The sequence below is a fragment of the Leucoraja erinacea genome, chromosome 2 (genome assembly GCF_028641065.1).
Source record: "Leucoraja erinacea ecotype New England chromosome 2, Leri_hhj_1, whole genome shotgun sequence".
NCBI lineage: Eukaryota > Metazoa > Chordata > Chondrichthyes > Rajiformes > Rajidae > Leucoraja > Leucoraja erinaceus.
In genome coordinates this window covers 111,211,724-111,228,112 of record NC_073378.1, presented here as the reverse complement: position 1 = coordinate 111,228,112, position 16,389 = coordinate 111,211,724, and the positions used below count along the sequence as shown (strand labels likewise).

General features: G+C 45.2%; 1 protein-coding gene across 6 annotated transcripts in view; it reads right to left on the bottom strand.

Moving 5' to 3' along the window:
* The window catches only part of gjc2 (gap junction protein gamma 2), an 85,861-nt gene extending 71,339 nt beyond the window's left edge, over positions 1–14,522 (bottom strand). For 5 of the 6 annotated variants that reach the window (XM_055663641.1, XM_055663665.1, XM_055663657.1 and 2 more), the window contains exons 1-2: positions 14,393–14,522; positions 2,122–2,216 (exon numbers count right to left, since the gene is read on the bottom strand). The gene's annotated coding sequence lies outside the window, so the exon portion shown is untranslated. Of the gene's footprint in view, positions 1–2,121; positions 2,328–14,392 lie in introns of those variants that run through there. The other variant, XM_055663633.1, reaches the window with a different exon arrangement.
* Positions 14,523–16,389: the final 1,867 nt, after the last annotated feature.

The following is a 16,389-nucleotide window of genomic DNA, read 5'->3' as shown; positions in this document are numbered from 1 at the left end:
TTAGGAATAGGCAACACGTCTTTGCGCGTGGGAAATCATGTCTCACAAATTTCTCCAAGGTTACAACAGGATCTAGATCAACTGGGAAAATGGCCAAAGGAATGGCAGATGTATTGTTGATTTGAACAAATGTGAAGATTTTGGGAAGTTAAATCAGGACATGATATACACAGTTAATGGCAGGGCCCTGGGGAGTATCGCAAAACAAAGAACCCCTGACATACATCTCCCTGAAAGTGGCAACACAGACAGGATGGTGAAGTAGGCGTTTAGCACATTTGCATTCACTGGTCAGGTTATTGAGTACAAGAGTTAGAATATCATGTAACAGTGTACAAGACATTGGTGACAGTTACTTTGGAACATTGTCTGCAGTTCTGGTTGCTGTACTAGAGGAAATATTTCATTAAGTGAGAAAGGTTGCAGGAAAAAAAAAAATTAAGTAAGTAAGTTGCAATACTGCCAATATCATGAAATGATTTCAAAACAAAGATTTTTTTATTTTTTTAAATTTGCTTTGCTTAGCCACATATTGGTCAGGGAACAGAGGGGAAGTGGAGAATGGAAGAACTTATGTTAGGACAAGTGCAACAGTATTTTCTATAACTCATTTATAGAGGGAGGCCAGATATATGTCTGCATTTTCTGACAACGTAGAATGGAGACATTTAGTCAAGCGAGTCTTTTCTGGCTTTCAGAATGATCCCATCAACGCATTTCTCTATTTATTTCATTGAAATCGATCCAGTCTCACATGCTCATTAATCCTACTACTACCCACGCGATCTCTGGGTTGTGAGGGGAAATCAAAGCACCCAATAGGAAACAATACAGTTTCAGGGAGTACGTGCAGACAGTAATAGAGGTTGTGTTTGGATCCAAGTTCCAACTTGGTACAACAGGGGTGTACAACAGCAGTTCTACTTCCTGTGCTACCTAGCCAAAAGTGCACTAGTATAACAAAGTCGTGAGATTAAAAAAAGGAACAGAAGAGAGTTGCAGTAAAAGTTGTGCTGAAATGCAACTGAGATAGGGACAGACTATCTTAATATTGATGCAAAAATGCATTCCGAAACTCTTCTCACGTCCAAGTGATACCAAAGTAATGACCCAACTGCTTTAAGCAGTTGCTCAGAAAATGGAGTTAATAGTTGGGTAACTCATTTTTGGCAGGTACAAAATAATTCGAGCCATTTTTGTTCATTCACCACTAAATCTCAAGGAAGGAAAATGGCAATTTAAAGACAGCAGAAGAGTCAAGAGAGCTGTGTATCCACTTATGTAGACATTTACACTTTTTTTTCTATAATGTCACTGAGAACCAGAGTGTAGATGAGAAATAAGAGGGAAAGATCCTGAGAGCTATCTGGGGTAACTGTGCAGGAACAGGAACTACGTTGCTGATGATACTTTAACTTAAGATTTGGTCAATATCAGACGAGTATAGTCTTACTGGCTGGACACCGATGCGCAAGCTTTGGAAAATGATATACTTCATTGTATTAAGCAGAAAAGAAAACAGATTGCGATCGACAGATCATAAAATATGACTTTGTAGGAGCAATTTTAATACAGTAGCTGATCTGAAATGCGATTAGGGAGTGAAATATCAGATGGTTTTATAGGAGGTGTGATGATGAATAGAAAGGGAGGTTGGAGATGGGATGGTAGTTTCCAATAATGAAGTGGACCAAAGGTTTTTGTTTGAAAGAAAGGGAGGATGATAATGACAGATTGGGTTTAGAAAGTGGCAAGTAGAGATAACCTTTAACAGTATCAGTTATTTGGGCAAATTGGGTAAAAAACAGTTTAACTGAAATAGTGTTGAGGAGGCAGAAGATGGGTCAAATAGATAAAAGTGAGCTTGGAGAGGTCATGCATAAAATAGGATTTAACAACGGCATTATATCCAGATAGAAAAAAATTAAGTCGGCTATTAAGGAGCAAGTGTATTACTTCAAACATCCTTATTCACGTCACGATCACTATATTTTCAAACCAATATTTTTAAACATACCATTCCTATCAATTGCCACAGTTATAAATCTCAGATTTATTCATGACACTACATAATATATTTACACCTTATCCAGATGCTAATAGAAGGGGAAAAAAACTTACCACCACACTTTAAATGAAGAAATAACACTGCTGAGTTGCAGATCTTTCTTTTGAACCACTTCACCAGCTATCGAACTTTCTAGAATGCATTGGACCTTAAACCAAGTGAAACAATTCTACATTATTTAACACTGCCAAGACATCCACTCACTACCAAGCACAATAGAATACATTAGAAATCTGCATCTTTGTAATGGTTGCATTGTTCAACTGCGGAATCTGTAACAGGCCACTTTTCTGAATTGGAGGTACTGTTCAAATTCATTTAAAAAAAAGTCAGATTGTCCAATTGCACGAGTATGCCACATAACTAGGCGCAAGCCATATTAAAATTCAAATGTGAAACAAATGATTTTTTAAGGGAGTGATTGAAATTTTAAGTGAGTGATTAATGAAAAATATATCATTCAAAGTAAAGACATTTTTTCACAATTTAAAAACAACTTTGAATTGAAATTCATGGAACCTTTAAACAATAATTTAGAAACACACTGTTTCATAGACAGTATGATATGTAGGCTAATGCATAGGTTACTTACTAATACTGCATCTGGTAATAATTTCAAAGTTCAGTCTGTTCGATGCAGGATAAAACAAGATACATTCTAAACGATATTAGCATAGACAATAGGATATTAACTAGTTTTTACTTCAGTTTCTCTCATCTTTTAAAATAATCCCTTTTTACCAGTCTGTTTGTTCATAAAACGTTCCTGAAGCATTCCACTGAGAATCTTTCCTGGCAACATGGCTGAAGTCTCTTAGTCAATCAATTCTATCAACATGATCAGCTGGTGATTAGTTTCATGATCACATGTGATATTTAGCTAGATTTTTGAATTGTAGTTACTGCTTTATTGTTCTTTGTGGCTGTTATGAAGAATAAAGCAGTGACTATGGGGTAGGATGAGAATGTACAAGACATGTTTAGTAAGAATACAGATGTAACTAAAGTGGGTGGTATCGTAGATAGCAAAGATGATTATCAGAAATTACAGCAGGATCTTGATCAGCTGGACAAATGAGCTGAGGAATGGCTTGTTGCCGGAAATTTGTAAATTGTAATGAAGATGAGTCTGAAGATGAACCCTCGAGCTCACATACTGGGGAAGCATGATAGGAAAAATTGCCAACAGGATGTTAGGAAGGTAATAAATAGATGTGTCAATGTATTTAGCTTTCACTGCACAGCTTAATTATAATAGCTAAAATAGCTAAAACAACTATCTCCCCTCTTATCTATTGGGAGGGGGAAGATAGTTGTTCGCAGTTCTGCTTAGATTCTTATCTGTTGCAACCCTGAGATTACAGGTGCTCTTTGTCACTGTACCTAGCAATTAACAGCCTTCTTTAATAAACTGACCATCAATTCTCCATACAGGGATACTGACATTTTTGGTACAAATGGGGAGAGTGGTATACTAAATAACAGGAAATATAAGGTTAAAGATAACTTTGGGGAAGGACAAACATAAAAGATTACAAAGACATTGATCAATGATGACATTTCAAATCCACAAGTAACCATTAACCAATAATATAAAAAATGCTGTAGGTACTGTGAATGTTTGAAACACTTGGGGTTCTCGCAAAGTGTCTTTTTCAGTGAGCACTGTTAAGGCCTTCAATAAGCCAACATGTTTGATAGACTCCCCAAAGATCTACAAGCCGTTTTATTTTGTGTTTGTGCCTATCTGAGTACAACCAGATATAGGGTACAGATATAGCACAAAATTCCCTCCTACAGGCTAATGGAGTTTAATGCAGAAGAGTGTGAGATGTTGCATTTTGGAGAGTCAAACCAGGGCAGGACATTCACAGTGAATGTCAGGGTCCTGGCGAGTGCTGTAGAGCAGCGATCTAGGAATGCATTTACATTGTTACCTGAAAGTGGCATCACAAGTAGATGGGGTGATCAAGGTTTTCAATATACTGGCCTTCATCTGTCAGAGTATCGAGTACTCTGGGATGTTATGTTACAGTTAGAGTATTGCTCACTTTTACTTACCCCGCTATATGAAGGACTTGCGCTGGAAATAATGCAGAGAAGATTTACAAGGATGTTGTCAGGACCCGAGGGCCTGAGCTATAAGAGGTTGAGCAGGTTAGGAATTTACTGCTTGGAGTCACAGGAGGCTGAGGGATAATCTTCTAGAGGAGTATAAAATCACTAGAAGGATAGATGGGGTGAATGCACAACACAGTCTTTCACCCAGAGTATGTGAAACAAGAACCAGAGGACATAGGTTTAAGGTGAGAGGGGAAAGATTTAATCAGACCCCGAGGGGTAGAGGAGGTAGTTGAGAAAGGTACTATAACATTTAAAAAAACATTTCTACAAGTACATGGATAGGAAAGCTTTAGAGGGACGTGTGCCAAATGCAGGCACATGGGGGGCATCTTGTAGTTTGTAGTTGGGGCATCTTGGTTGGCATGGACAAGTTGGGCCAAAGGACCCGTTTCCATTCTCTATGGCTACAATTCAAAAAGCAATTAAATGGCTTTGAAATGTTTTCCAATTATTAAAGATGTGTAAAGAACAATGTAAATGTAATTTTCTGTTTTCCTGGTTAGAATCATAATATTTCCATAAAAAGCTGAACAACATTTTATAAAGGTCATCTTGATCAGCACTTTGTTCATTGGCTTAGTAGTTGTGGGCAGCAGCAACTGGGACTCACCCACGGAGAAAATAATTCAGAATATATGTGATCTCAACATGACAACAGGAACAAACATGTTGATTCTAACTCCTTTCAGGGATGTAGCAAGCTGGCTAGTATTGAAGTTTTCAGATTTAGGTACTAATTTCTCCAATTTCAGAATATGAATTATTTACATTAATGAGTACCTTCCACCAAAGATTTAGTTGCGGAATATCTTCTTAACTTAATATGGCGTTGTTATATGGGTAGACACCTGATATTTCACAAAATAATATTTAAAAACAAAAATGTTTAGCGACTCACTTTCCCCACTCACTTGAATCTTTTCACATGGAGATTGAACGATTTTGTTTTTTTCTTACACAAAGCAGCAATCAAATTATAGTTCAAAATCTTGCTCCAATCCATAGAACAGGACAACACAGGAGTAGTCCTTCAGCCCACAATGATTGTGCCAAACATGATGCATCACTGAAGATAGACACAAAATGCTGGAGTAACTCAGCGGAACAGGTAGCATCTCTGGATAGAAGGAATTTCTTCTACCTAGTGATGCTCCCTGTCCCACAAATTTACTCAAGCACTTTGTGTCTATCTTCAGTTTAAACCAGCATCACCAGTTCCTTCCTACACATGATAATAATAATAATTTATTTATTTATGGACGCCTTTCAAGAGTCTCAAGGACACCTTACAAAAATTTAGCAAGTAGAGGAAAAACATGTAAGCGGAATGAAATAAATTACTAGTAGACATGACTAGTACACAAATTAAAGACAGAATTCAAAGACAGAATGACAGACATGATGCCTAGCTGTACTGATCTAATTTGCCTGCACGATCCATATCCCTCTTTCATGTGCCTATCTAAAAACCACTTAAACACGACTATCATATCTGCCTCCAATCCACTACCACTCCTGACAATACGTTCCACCACCTTCCGTGTAAAAAAAACGTGCCCCCACATAGCTAAATATAACTAAAATCTTCGTCTTGTTTGTGCCCACGATGTGTCTTTGTGTCAATCTGCCTAATTCCTATCTTCTTCCAAACGCTACACCACAGCCTTCCCATTTTCACACATCCTACTCACATTTTTCTTGTGGCGGCGATAAACATCTTCCCGTCGCATTTCCACCTATATTTCTGAAAATCTTCTGTTTCTTGTTTGTGCCCACGATGGTGCAGCCTTTTTCCCAGGAGGTGTGTGTGTCACAATCTGCCTGCACCAATTCCTATCTTCTTCCAAACGGCATGACACCACAGGGGCTGCTCCTCAAGTTCCCATTTTGGCAGGCTGTGGGGAGGGCATATCGGGGGGGGGGGGGGGGGGGGGGGGGATCTACATTTTTCTGTGCCTGGCCGAGATGTGGCGGCGACAAACATCAGAGTCACTGCCTGCCCCTCTTCCGGGCCTACGTCCGTGCTTGCTTCTACCTGTAGAGGGACCATGCGGTGTCCACGGGGACACGCTGGTGGTCACCGCGGGGGGGGGGGGGGGGGGGGAATGCTGAGTGCTGCCATAGGGGGATGGGAGATGAAAACGGGAGGGGGAGGGAGAGGGAAATGGGGAGATGGAAACGGGAGGGGGAGGGGAGGAGCTTACTTTTGTATTTATTATTTTCTCGCCGTATTGCCTTTTTAGTTACTTTCTGTTGTTTTTCTAAAAGCTTCCCAATCCTCCAGGTTCCCACTTATCTTTGCAACGTTATGTGCCTTCTCTTGTAGTTTTATGCTCTTTGACTTCCCTTGTCAGCCAGTCGGGTCATTCTCCCGTTCAAATCTTTCTTCCTCTTTGGACTGAAAAGATCCTGCAATTCTCCGAATTGTTCCTAGAAATTCCTGCTGTTGCCTTTCTATCGTCATTCCTTCTAGTATCCATTTCCAATCACCTTGCCTCTGTGCTCACGTTTGCTCAAAAGAAATATGAACATATCCGATTTCACCCATTTGCCTTGATGCTGCCAAAGTAAAGATGATTGAAAGCTTAAAAATTCTAAGAGTAAATATCACCAACAATTTGTCCTGGACAACCCATATTGAAGCAATGGCCAAGAAAACATACCAACACCAATATTTCCTCAGGAAGTTAGACTTAGGAAGTTTAGCATGTTCCAACAAATCTCACAAACTTCTACATATACGCCATAGAAAGCATTTTATCGGGATGCATCATAGCATGGATTGGAAACAGTTCCATCCAAGACTGCAAGAAATTGCAGCCCAGACCATCACACAAATCAACCTCCCCTCCATTGACTCCATTTGCACCTCACATTGCCTCGGCAATGCCACCAGCATAAAGATGAATCGCACCCTGGCCACTCTCTCTTCTCCCCACTGCCATTGGGCAAAAGGTATAGAAGTGAAAACGTACGCCTCCGGATTCAGGGACAGTTTATTCCCAGCTGTTATCAGGCAACGGAACCATCCTATCAACAACTACAGGGCAGTCCTGAACTAGTATCTACCTCGAACTATCTTTGATCAAACTTTACTGGAATTTATCGTGCACTAAAACGTTATTCCCTTCAACATGTATCTGTACATTGTGGATGGCTCGATTGTAATCATGTATTATCTTTCCGTGACTGGTTAGCACGTAACAAAAGCTTTTTACTGTACATGACATTACTTAACCCAAACTAAACGGTCTTCTCTGAATGAGCTGGTTCCAAATCCTTATGACCAAGTTTATCGTGAATCCCATGCATTTTAGATTAGATTAGATTAGATTCCTTTATTGTCATTCAGACCTTTCAGTCTGAACGAAATTATGTTGCCTGCAGTCATACACAGAACCAATAAAAACAAAACATACAATAAACACAAATTAAACATCCACCACAGTGAGTTCACCAAGCACATCTTCACTGTGATGGAGGCAAAGTTTTAGTCTCAGTCTCTTCCCTCCTTGTTCTCCCTCTGTGCTGAGGCGATCGATCCAGGACGGAGATGCTGCCCTCCAGTCCAGTGGACCACCATGGTGATGTCGCCGCCGCCGAAAGCCGGAACGCCATCTCCGCTCCGAGATGGCCCGCCACAGCATCAGCTCCGGGCAGCCGCCCCAGCTCCAGGCCGCTGCCCCAGCTCCGGGTCCCACAGTCTCCGCTCCGGGCCGCCGCCCCAGCTCCGGGTCCCGCAGTCTCCACTACGGGCTGCCGCCTCAGCTCCGGGTCCCGCAGTGTCCGCTCCGGGCCGCCACCCCAGCTTCAGGCCACTGCCCCAGCTCCGGGTCCCGCAGTCTCAGCTCCGAGCCCCACTGCATCAGCTCCAGGCTGCCGCAGAAAGCCAGAACTCCGCACCAGCAAGTCGGGCCACCGCTGCCTCAGCCCCGAAGTCGGCCAGCCTCTCGTTGGTAAGTCCTGGCTGGCTCTGCCTCCGGAGCCTCGGGGTCAGTCGCAGGTTGGAGACCTCCAGCTCCGCCATTAGGCCTCAGCGCAGACGGAGGCAGTGAAGGGGGATACGTCACGAAAAAGTCGCATTTCCCCCGAAGGAAGAGACAGAGAACATGTTTCACATTGGTAAGCACATTGAATTGTTTCCCCAAAAATTATAAAATGAGACAGACATTTATCTTCAGAAGGGGATAGGTGTTCAGCTATATTGTTATTTATAAACTCAATAACTGTTTTCAGTGCATGAACATACTTAAGAACATGGGAAAATATTGCGTAAAAATACTTAAGAATCTGCAAAGTCTGAAGAAGGGTCTCGACTCCAAACGTCGCCTATTCCTTCTCTCTGCGACTTCTAACCGACATACACTATAAACCCACTGACTCCCATGGCTATCTGGACTACACTTCTTCCCACCCTGCTTCCTGTAAGGACTCCATCCCCTACTCCCAATTCCTCCGTCTACGCCGCATCTGCTCCACGGATGAGGCGTTCCACACCAGGACATCTGAAATGTCCTCACTATTCAGGGAACGGGGGTTCCCCTCCTCCACCATAAATGAGGCTCGCACCAGGGTCTCTTCCATACCCCGCAACACTGCTCTCTCTCCCCATCCCCGCACTCGCAACAAGGGCCGAGTCCCCCTAGTCCTCACCTTTCACCCCACCAGCCGTCACATACAAAAAATAATCCTCCGTCAGTTTCGCCACCTCCAACGTGACCCCACTACTCGCCACATCTTCCCATCTCCCCCCATATCTGCCTTCCGCAAAGACCGCTCCCTCCATAACTCCCTTGTCAATTCTTCCCTTCCCTCTCGGTCCACCCCCGCCCCGGGCACTTTCCCTTGCATCCGCATAAGATGCAACACTTGTCCCTTTACCTCCCCCCTCGACTCCGTTCAAGGACCCAAGCAGTCGTTCCAGGTGCGACAGAGGTTTACCTGCATCTCTTCCAACCTCATCTATTTGCGTCCGCTGCTCTAGATGCCAGCAGATCTATATCGGTGAGACCAAGCGGAGGTTGGGCGATCGTTTCGCTGAACACCTCCGCTCGGTCCGCAATAACCAAGCTGACCTCCCGGTGGCTCAGCACTTCAACTCCCCCTCCCACTGCGCCTCCGACCTCTCTGTCCTGGGTCTCCTCCATGGCCACAGCGAGCAGCACCGGAAATTGGAGGAACAGCACCTCATATTCCGTTTGGGGAGTCTACACCCCCGGGGCATGAACATCGAATTCTCCCAATTCTGTTAGTCCTTGCTGTCTCCTCCCCTTCCTCAGCTCCCCTGCTGTCTCCTCCCACCCTCCAGCCTTCTGGCTACTCCTCCTTTTCCCTTTCTTGTCCCCACCCACCCCCCCCCGATCAGTCTGAAGAAGGGTTTCGGCCCGAAACGTTGCCTATTTCCTTCGCTCCATAGATGCTGCTGCACCCGCTGAGTTTCTCCAGCTTTTCTGTGTAACCTTCCACTGTACCTTAATTGGTGCATGTGGCAATAAATGTGAACTTGAACTTGAACTTTTTGTCTACTTGGAAAAATAGCAGGATGAGGTCACTTGGCCCCTCAAACCTGCTACACTATTCAAATATCAAGGCTAATCTGTCCCATCCCTCATCTGTGCCAGTTCATCATAACAAGAAGTTCAAACCATTGAGCAACGTCACAGATTAATTGGCCCATATTGACAATCACAGTAATTTCATTTCCAACACTTGGTCTGTAGCCAACAGTGCCCTGACGATTTAAGTACTTATCCACAGTAAGGATTAATCATCATAAAGATTAATCTGAAATTACTATAAATTTGTCAAGGGTATGCAATATATTTTTCCAATAGGTACCTTAATCCTTCAAAAATTGAATCTGTCAGCAAAAATACATAGAGTTCGGTAGAGTCGCTGCCTTAAAGCGCCAGAGACCGGGTTCAATCCCGACCACAGGTGCTGTGGAGTTTGCACACTCTCCTGGAGTCCGGGTGGGCTTTCTCCGGGTGCTCTGGTTTCCTCCCACATTCCAAAGACTTGCGGGTTTGTAGATTAATTGGATTCTGTAATGTTTCCCGAGGATGTAGGATAGAACTAGCTCATGCATGATCGTTGCTCAGTGTGGACTCCGTGGGCTGAATGGCCTTTCTCCACGCTGTATCTCCAAACAAACAAACCAACCATTTACATTTTCTTCCATGTCATTTATATATATCACATAACAGCAGCGTTCCAAGCACTGATCCCTGCATAACACCACTCATTAGGCCTCCAGCCAGAATAACAACTTTTACAACTACCCTGTTTTCTATGAGTATGCCAGATATGAATCCAAAATACCACGTGACTGTGGATCCCATGCATCTCAATTATTCCGATTCAGCCCATCATGATAATCTCCACAAATGCCGTACTAAATTCCATGTAAATAACACCTAATGTCCTACCCTCAACAACCACCTTTGTCACCTCCTCAAAAAATGTAATCAGATTTGTAAGACATGACCTGTTCCAGACAAAGCCATGCTGATTGTCATAATTAGACCATATAGCAACCTAAGCTTCATGGAAGCTATCAAATTGAGGCAAAGAAGTTGTGATATCTTGGGCTATATACAAATTAACAAAGAAGTGCACCAAGGTGGATACATCTGCAGGGTTTGCATCCTCAGAACATGTGGGCAGCTGGGGATGAATTTGCAGAGGTCTTTGCAAATATGTTTGCTTAAGCCACAGGTGAAGTTCTGGAAGATTGTGGGGTAGCTAATATATGCTATTTAAGAAAGGCAGCAAAGGGAAGCCAGGGAACTACAGGCTGATAGGAAAATACCTGGAGGCGTTTCTGAAGGACAGGACCTATCACCATTTGGATAGATAAGGGTGATTAAGGAAAGTAGATTTGTGCATGGGAAATTGTGTTTCAGAAATCTGTTATACATTTTGGAAGAGGTAACCTAGGGGATTGATGAGAGCAGAACAGTGGATGTTATCAACATGGACTTTAGCATGGTCTTTGACTAAGATCCCGCATGGGCCACTAGGAGCGCTGCATTGCCAACAGAGTGTCCGTTTTTTCTATCTTTTTTAATTTTAGTTTGTCTTAACAGTATGTTTGGAGGTTTCTTTAGTTTTTCTATGTGGGGAGGGGGGGTAGGGTAAGGGGGAAACCGTTTCCCAGTCACTTCTTGGCGAGGATGCGACTATTCTCCGAGTCGCGTCCTCGCCCACCTCCTCGCGGCCTACCAACTGGATTGGTGCGGCCTTTCCTACCAGGGACCGGACCAGAGTTTCAGCAGCGGCGGCACAGCACTGGATTCACCGCGGAGTGGGCGATGCCTTACCTGGATCGCCGTTTGAAGCACCGGAGTGTTGGGCCTGCAGCATCAACATCGCGGAGCTGTGGTTCGTAGCGCTCCCAGCGCTACGGCGGCGTTGACTTCAACATCGCGGAGTCCTGGGATCCCTTTGCCGAGGGCCGCCAGCGTGAATCTTCGCCCAGCGCGGCCTGTGGACTTCGAGAGCCGCAGACTCTGGTAGGAAGTGGCCAACTCGGAGGTCCAAGCCGCTGAGGTTGTCCTCCCGTTCTGACGTCGGGGTTCCATCATCCCGGCGAGCGGGCCAGAGCAGCGGGCAGCCCCCAGCGAGCGGAGGGCTCGGGTGGCCCCGACCATGTGTGAACATCAAGAACATCAGAGGAAGAGGACTGACTTTGGTGCCTTCCCGCACAGTGGGAAACTTTGATTCTGCTGTGTGGGGATGTTTTATGTTGGAGTCTATCATGTGTTGTGTTCTTTTTTTATTTGTATGGCTGTATGGTGACCACACATTTCACTGTACCAACTGGTACATGTGACAAATAAATGTATCTTGTAATAAAAAAAGGTGCAGCATAGTGTTAAGCTAGACTGAAAGGTTAAATAACATAATAGTAGGTCCCCTTCGGTCATAACTGACCATGGGTGATGCATCCTAGTTTGCAGGTGATGTGTGGTCGGATGCAAGCCTGGGCGATGTCATATGGAAGACAGGCTGTTGCCCATGCAGCACCTCTCTCCACGTTGCTGATCGATCCAAAGGAACCGGGCATTACAGTTTGGCACCAGCGCCATCGCAGGAGCTGCCAGAGCGAGTTTGTAGACAACGACGAACTGCCTTAGGGGCTCCGACTCCGGATTTTCCTGAGGTATACTCCAGGAGCCTTTTCCATGACTGGATATGGCCACAAGGCAGTGGAGGTTTTAAATCAGAGTTTTCCCTCTCCTAGATGGACTGCCTTCCCAGGCTGACGAACCCCATCTGCCCGAGACTCATGGGGGCGGGAGCGTCTACCTCCCCGTAGGATTTTCATAGTAAATGATAGGGCCCTGGGACTGAAGTAGACAGAGGGATCTGGGAGTACAAGTAAATAGTTCCCAGAAAGTCATAGATAGGCAGGATGGTGAAGAAGGTATATGGCACACTGGCCTTCATTAGTCAGGGCATTAAGTACAATAGTTGAGGTTTTATGTTGGAGTTGTACAAGATGCTGGTGAGGCTGCACTTGGAGTATTGCTTACAGTTTTGGTTACCCAGCTTTAGGTAATATGTCATTAAGTTGAAAAGAGTGCAAATACGATCTACAAGAATGTTACCAGGACTTGTGGGCCTGGTAGGGAGAGGTTTGTGCGAGGATTTTATTCCTCGAAGTGCAGGAGATTGAAGGATAATCATATAGAAGTGTACAGAATCATGGGGCGGACGCGAGCCGAGAACCGGGACGCGAGACGCGAGCCGAGAACCGGGACGCGAGCCGAGAACCGGGACGCGAGCCGAGAACCGGGACGCGAGCCGAGAACCGGGACGCGAGCGGGTGGGCATCATCGACCAAGGGACTGCGAGTTGGGCCGCCGCAGTTTTCAGCTATGATCTTTGGTGTTCAGTCCAGGGCCCGACTTAATCTCCGGCTGCGTCTTTTGAATTATGGGGAGGAGGGAGGGTTGACGTCACTCGCAGTGCGAGGAAGAAGGCACGCAGACCCATTGTGATGTCATCAGCAAAGGACAGTCATTTATAAATTCAAAGTTTTGTCAGATATTTGAACATTTTCATTAATAACTGGAGAAATAAAGCATTACATTTTCAGATAAGGCGAATTTGGACTCCAGGTGAAAAATGTCTACCGGAATATGTAAAAATTTTACCATTACCGCGTAGTTTTTTCACAAAGATGTGATTACACACAAACACACACACAAATAAATACACGTCCAAGATCTGAGTTTTGTAAGTTTAGAGATAGATATAGAATAGATAGATAGGAGTTCTATAACTACTGGAGGTTGTTCAAAACTTGCACTATAAAGTATTATTCCAAAGATGTGCCTTAGGTCTCTGAAGGGGGTAGAGAATTTACTCCAAAGTGCGCTTGGCTGCTGGGTGATTTTCCGTGCAAACAATTCAGACCAGGTACCTTGGTGTATTAATCCATAATTTTCAAGTGCAAAGCCACTTTTTTCTCAGTCACTGACAAGTTAACATTGTTTAAACAAAATAAGCTGGGGAGCGGCATTCAATATTTTCAGCAGCTGTTAATAATGAAATAGTTATTGTATGGCTGTGTGAAAAAACAAATTTCAGACCTCGGTCTGACAATAAAGTGTCATCGTATCGTATGTTATTCAGAAAATACAACACAGCTTTATGAACAGTGGCAGAATGGTAAAATTTCTGGACTTGTCTATGACTGGAAGTTACAAGTTCCAGCATAGCAGCTAGGAAAATTAAATTTAGGTAATTAAATAAATTTGGAAATAAGTGTCATTAATGATGACCTCTAAACACCCAAGTATCACAAAAATCCTAATATTGGCGTCTCATTGGGGGGGAAAAACCCTCCCATTTCTTTCCCTCGGTCAGACGCGCCACATGGCTTATTAAAGACTGGCCTCTAAAATGACCCCGCAAAGTCTCAGCTCCAGGGTATATATGTTTATATTAATATCGCCATGAAAATAGATTTAGTTAAAGTACTAACCGCGCTACCCCCGTTTATTTTAAATAACTGCATCCTTGTCATTACTGATCCGTTACCAGGTGAAATAAAATAACCCATTGGAGGCGCCCAACTAAAAACGTGCTGGAATCCAAGTCATTGCCTCAATAGTTTGCTTAACACCTACCCACAGAACTAATGTTTTCATAAATTCGCTATCATCCGCTTTCCATTGGCACTTCACTCACTTTCTTTCCTCTCTGGATCTTCAGTAATTGTTCTTTCGACACCTGCACCGTCTTCGTCCAGCGGCTCCACCACATCCATGAGTGCCCACCGACACTTTCCTTCACCCCCCCACCCCACCACCACCACGCGACAAAAAATAAAACCACTTCAACCTCTGCAAACGTAAACTTTTTCACTTCAATTTCAATGGGAGCCCAAAAAATAAATAAATAAATAAATAAACCCAAAGGTCAATAAAGCCCCTAAAATCAGTTCCCGGCGGTTTGACGACAGAAATGCCGCCAAAATGTTGTCGGACGAGACCCCGCCGCCGGAGCGCGCGCTCGCTGCGCCTGTCCTGCCATTTTATCGTCCAACTGGCGCTCGAGCTCGTTCCGCCGGCGGGGGGGCAGAGCGCGCGCCCGGGGGGGGGGGGGGGGGGAGGGGGGCAAGGTGTCGGGGACGCGCCGGGGGGGGGGGCAAGGTGTCGGGGACGCGCCGGGGGGGGGGGCAAGGAGGCAAGGTGTCGGTAAGGTTGGCGGGGCCCAGCTGCCCTCACCAAGAGGTAAGGTGGCGGGAACGCGCCTGGGGGGGGGGGGGGGGGGGGTGGGGGGGGGTCAAGGTGTCGGGGACGGGGGGGGGGGCAAGGTATCGGGTAAGGGCAACGAGGGGTATCCCGACCCCCCGCCTGCCTCACCCACAACCGCCTCAAGGTGCCTGACCCCCGGTAAGGGGACGAGGGCGTTCCAGTGACCGGACCCCCCGGCCCTGCCTCACCCACAAACTGCCTCAACACTCTTCCTGCCTGACCCACTTAAACTACCTCTCCACTTAACCCTGCCCTACCTCTTAATTTGCCACCCCCTCTCAATCTGCCCTCAGATCAACTGCCCCCACCCAGCCCTGTTTTACTGCCTCCACTGCCCCCAACACTCACAACCTGCCCCACCCACACACACCTGCCCCCTGCCCACACCTGCCCCACCCCAACCTGCCCCCCCACACCCCACACACAACCTGGCCCCCACCCACACCCACCCACCCTCAACCTGCCCCCCACCCACACTCAACCTGTCCACCCCACACAACCTGCCCCCCACCCCCACTCAACCTGCCCCCCACCCACACACAACCTGCCCCCACCCACTCAACCTGCCCCCCACCCACACACAACCCCCCCCCCACCCACTCAACCTGCCCCCCCACCCACACTCAACCTGTCCCACAAACCACACACACAACCTGCCCCCCATCCACACTCAACCTGCCCCACCCACTCAACCTAACCAGCCCCTCCATTCAACCCGCTTTACTGCCCTTCCACTCAGGGCGTATGAGGGGATGTGCACGGAGTACATCGTACCCGGGGTCCAAAAGGGGGCCCTGAGTGGCAAGGGGCCGAGAGGGGAGAGGGGCTGAGAATTTCGTGAAATCTCAGAAAATGTTTGCATATGTTTTGTGAAGACTAGGATTTGCATTTTGTGTGACCCAACATAGTTTTATATGTCGTAATTCGTAGAAATTATGATCCATAATAAAGCGGGGAATGTTAACTAATGGATGTGTGGTCGGGGTAACCTGATTAAAAGAGGAGGAAGAGGAAGGCCCATCACTACTGAGCACTAGGACTCAGCAGAGTCAGACCACGTGCTTGTCTGCATGGTGGATGTTGCGGGTTTATAGGCTGCGGGCAGAGCATCAAAAATGTGTTTAGAAATAGGTTTTTGTGACCCAAGTCACCAAACTACATGACATTTTCCACAGATTTAGATGAAATATAATTGAGAAGGAAGTCATAACTCGTCATTGCCAAAAGTTGCACATTAATTAATTAAACTAATTAGAAAATGAGATTGGGAAAATAAGCGACGTCTAGTGGCCAATGCCCGTATTACACCATGGGCAGCCTATTTCCGTGTTGCAGTCCATTTAAACTATATGTTATTATACCTGTTAATATGAATGTTATCATATATAATTAAGTATAATTATATTATATAAAAATAATTTGATGAAT